Source organism: Manis javanica, chromosome 7 (assembly GCF_040802235.1).
Source record: "Manis javanica isolate MJ-LG chromosome 7, MJ_LKY, whole genome shotgun sequence".
Classification (NCBI taxonomy): domain Eukaryota; kingdom Metazoa; phylum Chordata; class Mammalia; order Pholidota; family Manidae; genus Manis; species Manis javanica.
In genome coordinates this window covers 16,683,733-16,698,194 of record NC_133162.1, presented here as the reverse complement: position 1 = coordinate 16,698,194, position 14,462 = coordinate 16,683,733, and the positions used below count along the sequence as shown (strand labels likewise).

Genomic DNA, 14,462 nt, shown 5'->3' with positions numbered 1-14,462 from the left:
CTGAGAAATAACATGCCAAGAATGTGTATGGTTCGAGGGAGAGAGAAAGAGAGAGATGGAACAATTTTAAAAAGCTGCAGTTATAACTGCCAATGACAGTGTCTCTGGCTTCTGTGGGAGTCATTTAGAGGTCCCCCATACATGGAAGCCCAACGTGCAGTGTTGGGGATAGACTCACCCGCTGTGGACATGGCCCCTCAAGGCAATTCTTAGTTAAGGCTAGGGATTTTTCCTCTTCTATGCCAGCAACTCTTAGACTCAGTTTTCATGCATGCTATCAATCACCAGCTACTGAATCCCAATCAGTCTCTATAACATTTGAAGTGTTGGTCATCGTAGCCAACTACAGGCAGTCTTGATTGTCTGTGGGAATGGAGAGGGCCTCGGGGCATGGTTACTCCAAAACAGTGAATAATGCAAAGGAGTCAGATTTTGAGAATTATCTTTAGTTGGTTTTCTTTTTATAAAACTTCTTTGCCTTCCTAGTTACATTTGGCTTAAGCTAACCTTGGTGTTTAAAATGTCATATTTTAAGTTTTTATATTATACAGAGTAGTGTAGTGGAAAAAAATGAGAAAATTATGGAAGACTGAAGAAATTAAAATAACTTATAATCACACCCATAAAAATCGTCTGCTCAATATATGTCTAGACATTTTTTTCTGGATGCATACACATACGGATATAAATTTTTACTGAGTTGAGCATTTTTCATTTTATTCAATATTGTGATCATTGTTCCACATCAGTTCATCTCAGCAGTATCATTTTTATTGGCTGCATGGCACTGGGTGTTAGGAATGCACCACAATTTGCTTATACAAATACCCATTGATGAACATTTGCATTATATCAAAATGATAGTTACTAACAGTGTTACAGTGTACAGTCTTATACACCCATACCTGTGTGCACATGTTCTAATATATTCTGAGAGTTGATGACTAACTCTCAGGGTCATTTTCAATTTTCAAAATGATGCCAGCCTACAGCCCAGAAAAGCTGCACAGATGCACATTCCTACAGCTGTTACCCCATGTCCTTGCTGGGTGTTATAATTTCCTTTCCTCACTAACTTGATAAGCAGGGGGAAATGTCATCCCCCACATTGTTTTAGCAGTTCCTTTGTTTACTAGTTGAAGCTAAGCATCTAAAAATTGTTGCCACTTCTATTGTAAATTACTTGTTCATATCTTGAACACATTTCTTCCCATTACAACATTTGGCCTTTTAAATGGTACATTTGTTTAGTTTTTATTTATTGAAAAATACTTATTGAGCACCTGTTCTATGCTAAGCACTGCTTGGTGCTGGGGAAACAATGAAGAGCAAAAAAGGCACAGTGTTGCCCTCAGTCGTGTGGGGAAACACACATTCGTCAGTCACACCAACAGGAGAGTCTTGACATGAATACCGTGAAAGAGAGCCTAGTGCACCGGCAAGTGATTCTCAAACTTGAGCAGGCATCAGGATCACCTGGAGGGCTTAATGAAACTGATTGCTGGGCCCTAAGCACAGAGTTTCTGATTCAGCAAGGCTCAGGTGAGCCTGAGAATTTGCACTTCTGAAGAGCCCCCAGGTGGTGCTGATGATGCTGGTCCAGAGATCACACGTGGGAAACTTCTGGTCTGGAGATTTCACCTAAACAGGGAGGCTTAAATATGGTTTCCTGAAGAAGCAATGCTTGAGCAGTGAGTGAAGACATAACCTAGACACTCCTGCCATACAAAGAGCTGTGCAAGAGCCCTGTGGTTAGGGGGAGTGCAGAGAGAGAGAGAGAGAGAGCAAGGTTAAGCCTGTGTGCCTGGAGGGGCAAGAGAAAGAGCAGTGGTAGGAGATGAGGCAGAACATGCCAGACTGTATGCATGTGGTAGGACATGTTAAGGAATGTCAAAGAATTTTGATAACATTAAGTGTAAAAGGAAACCTTAGGCAATAAAGTTGTTTTATGGAAAGAAACAAAACTTAAAGTTAAAAGTTAACTACAGGCACACCTCAGAGATATTGCAGGTTCAGTTCCAGACCACCACAAGAAAGCGAGTATTAAAATTAAGTGAATCAAATGAATTTTGTGGCTTCCCAGTGCATATAAAAGTTATGTTTGCACTGTGCTGTAATCTATTAAGTGTGCAATAGCATTATGTCTATAAAAAACAACCTTAATTTTAAAATATTTTACTGCTAAAAAATACTAGCCGTCATCTGAGCTTTCAGTGAATCATAATGTTTTTGCTGGTCAAGGGTATGTAAGCTCAGAGTTGATGGCTGCTGACTGACTAGGATGGTGATTGCTGAAGCTGGGGTGGCTGTGGCAATTTCTTAAAATAAGACAACAGTGAAGTTTGCCACATCGATAGACTCTTCCTTTCACAAACAGTTTCTCTGCAGTATGCAATGCTGTTTGATAGCATTTTACCGACAGGAGAATTTCTTTCAAAAATTGGAGTCAGTCCCCTCAAACCCTCTGCTGCTTTATCAGTTAATCCTTTGTTGTCATTGCAACAGTTTTCATAGCATCTTCACCAGGAGTTTCCATCTCAAGAAATCATGTTCTTTGATTATCCATAAGAAGCAACTTGTCATCTGTTGAAGTTTTATCATAGGATTGCATCAATTCAGTGACATCTTTAGGCTCCACTTCTAATTCTAGTTCTCTGCTATTTCTACCACATCTGTAGTGCCTTCTTCCATTCAAATCTTGAACTCCCTTTAATCCTTGAAAGTTACCCAGGAGGATTGGAATCCACTTCTTCTAAACTCCTGTTCATGTTAATTTTGTTTATTAAAATATCATTGATATACAATTTTATGAAGTTTTCACATGAACCACATTGTGGTTACTACATCCCCCCTATTATCAAGTCCCCACCCACACCCCATTGTAGTCACTGTCCATCAGTGTAGTGAGATGCTACAGAGTCACTACTTGTCTTCTCTGTGCTATACTGCCTTCCCCATGACCCCCCTACATAATGTATGCTAATCATAATGCCCCTTAATCCCCTTTTCCCTCCCTCCCCACCCACTCTCCCCAGTCCCTTCCCTCTGGCAACTGCTAGTCCCTTCTTGGAGTCTATGAGTCTGCTGCTGTTTTGTCCCTTCAGTTTTGCTTTGTTGTTATTCATGTTAATATTTTGACTTCTCCCCAAGAATTATGAATCATGAATGTTCTAAATGGCATCTAGAATGGTGAATCTTTTCCAGGTTTTCAATTTACTTGGCTCAGATCCAGCAAAGGAATCACTATCTGTGTCAACTAAAGCCTTATTAAGTGTATTTCTTAAGTAATAAGACTCGAGAGTTAATGATTCCTGAATCAATGGGCTAGAGAACAGATGTTGTGTTAGCAGGCATAAAAACAATCTCATTGTACATCTCCATCAGAGCCCTTGTGTGCCCAGGCACAATGTCAGTGAGCAGTCATATTTTGAAAGGAATCTTTTTTCTGAATAGCAGGTCTCAATAGTTGGCTTAAAATATTCAGTAAACCATATTATAAACAGATGTGCTGTCATCCAAGCTTTTTTATTCTGTTTAGAGGACAGGCAGAGTAGATTTAGCATAATTCTGAAGGGCCCTAGGATTTTCAGAATGGCAAATGAGCACTGGCTTCAAATTAAAGTCACCAGCTGCATTAGCTCTTAACAAGAGAATCAACCTGTCCCTTGAAGCTTTGAAGCCAAGCATTGACTTCTCCTCTCCAGCTATGAAAGTCCTGATGGCATCTTCTTCCAATATAAGGCTGCTTCATCTACATTGAAAATCTGTTGATTTTCATATAGCTGCCCTCATTAATTATTCTGGATAACTTGCTGCATCTTCTACATTAGCACTTGCTGTTTCACATTGCAATTTTAGGTTATGGCAACAACCTCTGTTAGCTTCAAACTTTTCTTCTGCAGCTTCCTCACCTCTCTCAGCCTTCATAGAATTGAAATAGAGTCTTACTCTGGATTAGGCTTTGGTTTAAGGGAATAAATACTATGGTCGGTTTGACCTTCTATCCAGACTACTCAAACTTTCTGCATATCAGCAGTAAGATTATTTCACTTTCTTATTCTTGTATTCACCGGAGCAGCACTTTTAATTTCCTTGAAGAACTTTTCCTTTGCATTCTAAGCTTAATCATTTCTAGCTTTTGATTTAAGGGAGAGATGTGCAACCTTTCACTTGAACACTTAGAGGCCATTACTTGTAGAATTATTACTTGGGCTAATTTCAGTATTGCTGTGTCTTGGGGAACAGGGAGGCCTGAGGAGAAGGAGAGAGATGGGGGAATGGCTGGGTGGTGGGGCAGTCAGAACACACACAACATTTATTGATTAAGTTCACTGTCTTATATGGGTGTGGTTCATGATGCCCCAAAACAATTACAATAGTAACAGCAAAGATCACTGATCGCAGATAACAGGAACAAATACAATAATGATGAAAAGGTTTGAAACATTACGAGAACTACAAAAATGTGACATAGAGATACAGAGTGAGCAAATACTGTTGGAAAAATGTCTTGATGGCCTTGCTCACCACAAGGTTGCTGCAAAACTTCAGTTTATTAAAAACACAATATCTGTGAAACACAATGAAGCATGTGCAATAAAATGAGGTATGCCCACACCAGCTACACACCAAGTGTGTCAAGTATGCAAAATAATGAAAAGCTAGTGCTTTCAAAGATAAACATTATTATTACAGAGTTACTTGAAACTTCTGTTTATAAGCCTCACTAAGTTCCATGAAAAGCTAGTTGATAAACTTAGGTTTAAATATAGTTGTAGGTTTAGAAAGACTCAACTGCTGTTTTATAAGCAGTTGGTGTCTGATTCTTACCTGCTGGTTGCCCTAGGCAACCTCACCTGAAGAGGAAACCAATACATTCAAATTAATAATCATTAGGAAAATCAGGACCCAGATTCCCATTGGAAAGTAGAAGGTGTTGGTGCCCTTTAAAGAGGAGAGAAAAATACTTGCTCTGGCTTAACAAAAAGTGCTCAAGGGATCCTATAGTTCATAGTATTAAAACCTCTCATTTGGTTCCTGTCATAAGGCAGATAGGAAGTCGTGGCTTTTAGCATGGGTGCTGGAAAATATATCCTGTATGCTCTTTATCAACCTTTTCCTTAAAGAAAGGAAAATTTAAACGACATAAATATTCTAAGTATGTATAAGTACTTTTAGAAGCTGTGAGACTGGATTAGTGGCAGGTAAATGGGATGAGATGGAAGCCAAGGATTTCTTTCTTTGAAGTCATAAAGGGAAACAAGGAAATAGGACAAGGTCCACACCAGTTGTGGTTTCGTGAGAAAGGATTTATATATTATATATTACATTGCCTTCAAAACAGAGTTTAAAAACTACTAATTTCTTAGCCATATGAGTTTTATTCTTTAAAAGGGAACTCCTTCAGCTTCCCAATCATTGGCTTAAACCTGACTTTACAAACCATGCTATAATAACAGTAGTAGGAGCAGTTAAGATTTATTGAGTGTTGCTATGTGCCAGGTACAGTGTTAAACTCTTCATATGTGTTACCTCATTTTAACCTTCACAACAACTGTTGGGGTGAGTACTTTTATCACGTCCGGTTACAGATGGGAAACCAAGGCACAAAGTCATACAACTAGTAAGTGGTTGTTTGAACCCAGATGGTCCAAGTGCAGAGCCCATGCTCTTAGCCATTAAGCTGTCCTGCCTCCCCAAGTCCCTTCTTTATCTGGGGGCTACAAACCCTAATTGCAGACTTAGTGCCTAAAAGGAAGTTAGTGCCTGAAATTCAGTGCTGAGTATGAAGAAAAAACTGCTAGATTTTTTTAAAAGCATAATAGAAAAACCAGTCTTGTACATTGTATGAAGTACATTTGTCCTAGTCCCAAAAACAGGGAGGCATAAACCAACAACAATGTGGAGCGTGCTGGAACCGTGGGAGCCGGTATCTTCTAAGTCACTCTCTGTGTTTCGAGGTATTTCCCTACAGGGGCCGGCCCATATGTCCAACCTGCCTTCCATTTTTTTTTTTTTTTTCCGTTTCTCTACATTCTCCCAGTTGTCTTAGTTATAATGAAAAATAATAATTTAAACAATTGCTTGAAAATTTATGGGATCAATGATCATTTAACCAACTTATTTTAAATACTAACTCCATGTAAGACATGATGAGATCGTGTAAAGCCCAAAATGTTCTGGGCACTGAGCCCCTTCCTAGAACCAGAATCATCAGGCACCTTAAGGAGGGTAACTTTGCCGTGTCTGGGTGATCCTTCGCTCTCTTTCTGTGGGATCTAGCGAAGCAGTCACGTGCAGGGCAGCTGCTGAGTGCCTAGCAGAATGAGGATACAGCATCCTCCGGGTCCTGCAGTCCCTCCGAAGCTCAGATAAAATACATCACCACGCTTTGTGTCTCGTGCTGTGTGGTACTTGTGTCACCCAAGGGTGGCTCTGCAGTACTTACCCCTTGCATCCCCGTACCTTTCCTGGGACTTCTGTGCCCCATCTCTTTCACCCCAACCCCATGTAATAGGTAAGCCCCCAGGATGAAGCCAGGCCTCCCTCAGGCCCTCTCTGTCCCCACCCAACATATTCATATCCTATCTTACCTGCGGGGGGGCTTGCAGCTCCCTGCAGATATTTGAAAGAGAATGAAGTGATTTACATAATTAAAACAAATTGCCCGATGAGTGTGAGAATGCATTGTTGTGGTATAATGGGATGATTTAGATGCTTTGTGAGACACAGTCTGGGGGAAGCTGCCCTGGCACCCTGGAAATACACTTAAGGCTCAGTGACATTCTGTCTGTAAGACTTTAGGTCAGTTAGAGCAGGACATGGTGGTTGTCTCTGGAACAAGGTGTAAGACCAAAATAGAGACTCTTAACTTCGCAGGTCTGCCTTCTCAACTTAGAGCATACGATGCAATTTCTGGAGCACCTGCTGAAGCCTAAGGGAGCCTTTGGTATTCCTCCATTGACCAGTTTACCATTACATGTGGGGATTTTTTTCTTTTTTTTCCCTTTTTTTTTTTTTTTTTGCATATGTTTCCACCATCTACCTCTATGTATTCTGGTTCTCTGGTACCACAGAGAAAGCATTTTAAAAACTACACTTAGAATTTCAAATTAAAGGAAATCAAAGGAACATAAACACTATACAGCTAAATGCAGTGTGTGATCCTGGAACAGCAGTGGGAGTGAGGGTGAGGGCACTTATTAGGGTGTTATTAGAATGACTGGCAGAATTAGAATGCAGGCTGTTGACTCTATGTTAGTATTATGCCATTGTTAAATTTCCTGATTTTGGCAAATGTGTCATGGTAATGTAGAGGGGCCTGATGCAACTGACTCTCAAAAGGTTCCCCATGACATATGCATTTTTGCAGAAAGAGAATGGTAAAGTTCATGGGACAAAATAACAATCTCATGAAGGTTGTTGTAGGAGCTCATTCTATGACTTCTGCAACTTTCCCATTAAGTTTGGAATTATTACAAAATAAGTCAAAAAAAACATCACATTAGGAAGTAATTCTGGCCTCATCAGACTGACAATTACTCATTTCTTAAAAAAACAACTGGGAAGGCTAGAAAAAAGAAATAATATGCACACTCCAAATTTCTGTGTGAAGCAGGGAGAGCTGAAGTTTGTAATTAATTCTATCCAAGCGTGAGATGAAATTCCAGATCACCAGCCCAGCCTACTGACGTTATGCCTGGTTCGGGGGTGGCTGTCTGAGGGGCCTCAGGATAAGGGCACCAGCCAGGAAGTGAGCCCTTCACGTGCCTGGAAGGACACATGCCTCCTCCGACGGTGTCAGGGAGGCTTTTACATTTGATTTGCAGGGTCTGTCTCCCATTCTCTTAAGGAAGAAAATGAGTTGACTTGGTGGCCACATCCATTTGGAGTGTTAGACGAAACCATGGAATTTTACTGTCTTCACATCCTTAGCAAGGTAGACTTGCCAACAATAGCTTCCTGGCTTACAGCCCCCCAGAGTGCCCCTAAGGTTCTGCTCTGGGTGTGGTGTCAAGTGGGAGGGCCAAAGTCATATTCACACTTCAGCTTTTCTTGCACCCATCTACACGTCCCATTGTTCCACCTAGGTTTGGAAAGGTATATAGCAAGGTCCAAGTGTCTCACCTCAACTTCCTGTTGGAACACTCTAAAGCTTACAGCACAGCCTGGGAAAGCATGTAGAGCCCTAGAAAAGGATCCAGTTCAGAGGTGGCATACTCAGATGCCCATGGGGACCAGGTGGGTGCCACACATGAGTAAAACAAGCCAGGAGGTGATGTGGAAAACTGGAGAATAAGTGCCTTATCAAAAAGCCTTCTCAGAATCCATCCCACTGTTGCCATGGGGAATGCCTGCTATGGTTTCTAGAATGCCTGAATTCTAGATTACAAATCTCCCTATTTGTAAATTATTGGCAAGAAATTTTTTTAAAAAATTAAAAATGGAGCAGGCCAAACCAACACATCTCGCAGGTGGGATCTGGCCAGACTGCCAGTTGGCAACCTCTGATCTGATCCAACCCACTCATACTACGTGAATGACAGTTACATCCCACAAACAGTTATTGGACGCTGCCAGGGTGCCGGCAGTCACACCTCGAGTTAATGGCAGAGGTGGGCACACCAGGTCAGAGTGTTAAACTTGAATAGCAAGTGTTCTGGTTAGACATGAGAACAGAAATTTGGCTAAAAGACACAGCCCTGTGAATAGGAGTAATTAATTACAACTGTTTCTTAAAAACAAAATTAATTCCATCACTAAAAATCTTGTAACATCCTACTTCTGTCACATGTTCGTAGAAATACCTTCTTAAAACTCAATGAGTATGTTTCTCCTAACAACAAACAAACTGGTTTATAGAAACAAATATGGGTAAAGATGGGGTTCAAAGTGTCAGCTACAACTGCTGCTGGGAAGAAAGTCTCCCCTCCCAACCAGCACCATTTTTAAGTGATTTGTTTTAGAAATAAACAGGATGGTTAGGACCTCTCTCAAAAGAAGTTTCTAGCTTCTCTCTAAAAAATGTCCTGGCTCTCCCAGGGAACTCAGAATGGAAAGGCCTTTTGGATTCGCCAGGCCCCGGGGCAGAGGGGAGGCTTCCGTGAGTGCGCACTGGCCCCCTTCCCCGTGCAGTGTCGTATGCTCGCCCATAACTAAGGCTCGCATGTGCCCGGATTCTGGAGTCATACGGACTTAGGCTCAAATCCAGAAGCTACCTCATATGAGTTGTGTGACCTTGGGCAAGTTACCTAAACTCCTTCAGTCTCCCTGTGTTGAAATGGGGATAGAAACGGTCCCTAACTTGGAGAGCAGCTGTAAGAATTCAGTGAAATGACTTCTCCTTAACACTTAGTAAAGGGGCATGGGCACAGCCCTGAGCAGCCATCATTACAGGTGCTCGCTTGCTCATTCCTTGAAGGATGAAGGGAGAAAGTGCTTTTGAAAGGAGCAGCATGCCTGCCCATGTGGGCCAGACCCTGAGAACTGGGAAAGGAATGCGGGGACAGATGTGCCCCCTACCCGGCAAACAGCTACAGTGCAGGAGCACAGCTACAGTGCAGGAGCAGCCCCTGAGGCACAGGTTGCTTCAAGGATTTTTTGGTAAGGTTGTATTCAGATATAATTCACGTACCCTACAACTCACCCATTTAAAGTGCATACTTCAATGCTTTTTAGCATATTCACCAATGTGTGCAGCCATCATCACAGTCAATTTTGAAATATTTTCATCACCCCACAAAGAAACTCCGTAACTGTCAGCCACACTCCCCGGTCTCCCCAGTCTCTCCAGCCCTAAGCAACCTCTACTCTGCCTCTAGATTCACCTATGCTGGATATTTCATAGAAATGGAATCACATAATATGTGATCTTTTGTGACTGGCTTCTTTCATTTAGCATGTTTTCAAATTTATCCACATTGTAGTACCACTACCACATCAGTACCATGTTTCTTTTTATGGCCAAGTAACATACCACATTTTATTTATCTGTTTGTTAGTTGATGGGCACTTGGGTTGTTTTCACATTTGGCTATTGTGAATAATGCTGCTGTGAACATTCATGCACAAGTTTTTATGTGGACAGAGGTTTTCATTTCTCTTGAGCATAAACCTAGAGTAGAATAACTGAGTCAAATGGAAACTCATTGTTTAACTTTTTGAGGAACTGCCTAACTTCTGTAAAGCAGCCATCTTGTTTTATATTTCCACCAACAATGTATTAGGGTTTTAATTTCTCCATGTCCTCACCAACACTTGTTACTATTTGACTTTTTGATTCAGCTGTAGTCATGAGTTTGAAGTGGTATCTCATTGTGGTTTTGATTTGCATTTCACTGATGACCAGCGATGACTAATGATCTTTCCTTATGCTTGTTGGCCATTTTCGTATCTTCTTTGCAAAAATGTCTACTCAGATCCTTTCCCATTTTTTAATTGTGTCATTTGACTTTTTATTATTGAGTTAAGAGTTCTCTAAAAGGCCTAGATTCAAGCAGTTTGCACATATTTTCTCCTAATCTGTGTATTGTATTTTCACTTTCTTGGTAGTGTCCTTTGGCACAAAAGGTTTTTTATTTTGATGAAGTACAATGTATCTATTTTCTTTTGTTGCTTAGCTTTGGTATCATGTCCAAGAATACATTGCTAAATCCAAGGTCACAAAGATTCACTCCTGTATTTTCTTCTTAGAGTTGTATAGTTTGGGCTCTTACATTTAAGTCTTCGGTCCATTTTGAATTAATGTTTATATATGATGTGAAGTAAGGGTCCAGCTCTCTTCCTTTGCATATGGATATTCAGTTGTACAGTTGTGTTTTTAAAGGAAAAGAACTATGGAGTGATGTGGCCATCGACTAAGACCTCAGCCCGATCCACCTTGGAAGCCCACTGGCCAATCAGAGCAGGATGGGCAGAGTCAAGTTTCACAAGAGCCACTTTAGCTCTCAGGAGCTCTAAGCTGCAACCCATAGTGTGTGACTCTAAAGCTCATAAAGTATGCCTATTAACTGGAAGAAATAATAACCGATGAGGTAATGATTTAATCATCCTAACATACTTAACTCTTACCTCCCGGCCATCTCTAGGTCTTTTAGGCAGAAGAAGGGTAAAATAGAAAGTCTTTTGTCAAAAGACAAAGGGCTGATTCTTGGCCACCCTTGTGATCTTAGGCAAGTCACTTAACCTCTCTGAGCCTTGGCTTTCTCATCTCTAAAGTGGGAAAATAATTCCGAGTTCCCAGTATTATTGAGTGGGTTGAAGAAAGCATTCCCATGTGTTGGAAAGCACACAGTCCTCATGTCCAGTGGCCACGTAAAGCATGTATGTTCTATCTCATTCTATCCCTGTCCCCTTTTCTACTATTTTTCAAGCTAAAAGCTAACTGTGTCTGATATATCAGATCATAGAAGCCAGAATCCAGGAATCCTGTTCAGTAGCAAATTCCAGAGACACAAACCCTACCCACAAACAATCCTATGCAAGCCCTATTCCTCCACCCAAAGCATTAACCACAAGGCTTAGGAAAGGATGCTGTTAGGACACACCTTAATTCGTCTGAGAGTGTGCTTGGTAGATTCCCAGGCCTCAACCCATCTTAGTGTTGCAAGTAGTGGCCCTGGCACCTGGCAAGAGACAGTTGATTGGAAAGAAAAGTTGTAGCCCTTGGATTGAGTGACTGCCCATCCAGCACAGCCTAAATGTTGGAAGAGAGGACCAAAGGGATCTTCAGAGAATGGGTTGGGATTTTCCCCTCAGCCTGAAATTCCTTCCAAGTGTGCCCTGCCCTTGGGTTGAAGCATCGCGTCATCGCCAGAACCTAGCATCTTCCTTGAGGTCGGCAGCGAAGAGCCAGTGGGCATAGAGACACTCAGAGCAGTGACAAGAGCTACACAAACACGACAAGGCATAACAACCTATGAGCGGCCATTGGCATAAATCATAGGGTGTTAGAGCTGACAGCAGAACCTTGAAATCTTCTGTCCAACTCCCTCATTCGGCAAAGGACTACTATGTCCCAGAGACACAACATGACTTAGCTGAGGCAAGGTATCTAATGCATATGGAACCTGGAGGCCATGGAACCAGGAACTGAAACTTTTGATGTGGAGGGTATTAGAGAAGGTCACAAAAAAGAGGCTGGGCACTCAGGTCTGGAGCGGAGGGTACTGAGAATAGCTATTTTACTGGGAAGAGGAAAGCTGAAATGGACTGAGGCAGAGGCACAAAGGCTAGAAGAATCTCCTCTGCAACTCTGGTTGGCTGAAGGTTCTCCTCTGAGGTATATTCTATCTCAGCTGAAACTTTAGAAGGCCAGAAAAAGATGGCAAGAAATGTACGACCCAGACCTGCCTCTGCCACTGACTATCCAGGGGCCCCCCAGAACCACCAGAACCACCACTTCCCCTCTGACCTTGGTCTTCTCATGTAAATGAGATAGAAGTATGGTAGGTGCACTCTGCCGGCCTGTGGTTCTGACCAGTCTCCAAGTTTAAGGCCAAGTTGTGCTTATAGTAGTAAATTAATCTGAAGATGAACAACTTTTTGTGAGCATATTTAGCAATGAGTTTGGGAGGATGATTCCAAGTTCCATGATTTTTTTGTACATCTGTTCAGGTGGTACATTTGACCTGACTAATAAAAAGTGCGTGGGCCTAGTGTACAATAGTAAGAGATAATTGCAATGCATGAAAGTCTCTTGAGTCGGTTAACTCTTATTACCTGGAAACCATTTATAAGAGGCAATAAATTATTGGGACAACACAATTAGCAGTCCCACAATAAAATGGGTTGCATGTGTGTGCACGTAGGTGTCCCCTCCCCAGGGCCTGTCAAATTAAAGGGTGCATGTTTGAAGGGATTGCTGGGCCCTTCTGTGTTCACAGGAGTGTGTTAACATGCAGCAGGGTTGACATATCCCAGGCTAGACCAAAGCAATGAAATAAGCTTTCCACGCCTGGGAACAATGATGCCTGTGTCACAGCCAGTCAATGGCTGCTTCAGTGCCTTGTACCTAATAGATTCTCACCAAACGTTGGCCAATCTGCTGAGTGATATTTGAGGTTGGATCTTGTGATTCTGTTTAAACACTGTTTCTAACACTCCCACCCTTGAATTTAAAAACTGAAACCACTTAGCATTTAGAAAATTTTTTTTCCCAGTAAGTTACAGGTTCTATACTAGCATGGACAGAGTTGGGACCATTTTTTATAAGAAAAGTTTTGTTTAAGGATTCTAGAAGGTACTGCTGCACTAGCAAATCAGCTCCAAGAGCCCCATTGATCTCTTACATTTGTGTCCAGTCCATGGAAGAAGATCATCTCGTCCCTGAGCTGGCCCATGCGTAATTCTGTGTGTCTTAAGGCAGTAGGATCCCGGACCCCTTTGCCCTGAATCTTCACACCATTTGCTTATTAAGGAAGGAGAACTACTTTAGAATTCTTTTGCAATGACCTGAAATGACCTGGCATTTACTTTCACCAACCTTTCGGTGTTGGTAACACCTAAAGTTTTCTTCCCTCTACTGTAGCATTACAAGCAGGATTCCAATTCCTAACAGCAGGGGGGAAAAACCCCCAACAAATCCCAAAGTACAACAATGTTAATGATCCATGTTTTAATTTTATTATGTTGCCTGTTTCCACCACAAGCTTAAAGAATTATCAAGGCAGACTGCACTAGTCCAAATAAGCTGGACGTAATAGACTGGCCAGAACTAGTGCTAAGAAGGCAAGTTTGTAAGTTGAGTAATTGCAAACGTAATAAAGAAGGAAACAAGTTGCCGTAGAGCAAATGTGGGTTTCTCTCTTTTGTGTGTGCATCCAAATTTGTGGGGTTTTTTTCAAAAATATCACTAGGTAATTTTATGATCATCTATCTGTGACTCCTTCCATGATGATAAATGTGCAATCTGATCTTTTAGAAGAATAAACAGTTCCTTGTTAATTACTTTATACAGCTGTCAGTGCAGCTTTCTCTCTCTTTGCACTCTCAGTGTCTCCCTGCCATAGATTTTCTTGCCGTTCCTGGCAAACCTCCAGTGAGAGCCTGGGATTTATTAGGCTGACTTGGTGCAAAGTCTATTGATTGTGGCCCCGAGGGTAATAACTAAATAGAGCCAGAGCAACAAGTCAATAACACCATTGTTGCTGCAGCCTGCATTCACTCGAGGAGTGAGATTGTTTTACAGCAGCCGAGGGTAATCATGGGCAGATCAGTGTGTTCAACACGCACTGCATGCGCCGCGTTAGTGCTGAGGACTGTTTGAAAGATTTCAATGGGATCGCTGGTGAATCGGGGTGGGGTATGGGGATTATGAACCCTGTGAACTCCTTTATTACAGCTTAAAGGTTTCAACTTTAGTTTTTAACATCTGCTGCCTCCTCGGCGACCTTGGAAGCCGGGCTGGGGCAAGGGAGTGCAGAAACAGGCCTGGGCCTTAGCACTGAGCGGTCTGATCTGGT

The 14,462-nt window shown here is 41.8% G+C and overlaps 1 protein-coding gene across 6 annotated transcripts in view; it reads left to right on the top strand.

Annotated features, from left to right (window-relative positions):
• VTI1A (vesicle transport through interaction with t-SNAREs 1A) overlaps positions 1-14,462 on the top strand; it is a 324,481-nt gene that overhangs the window by 272,640 nt on the left and 37,379 nt on the right. The window lies entirely within an intron of this gene.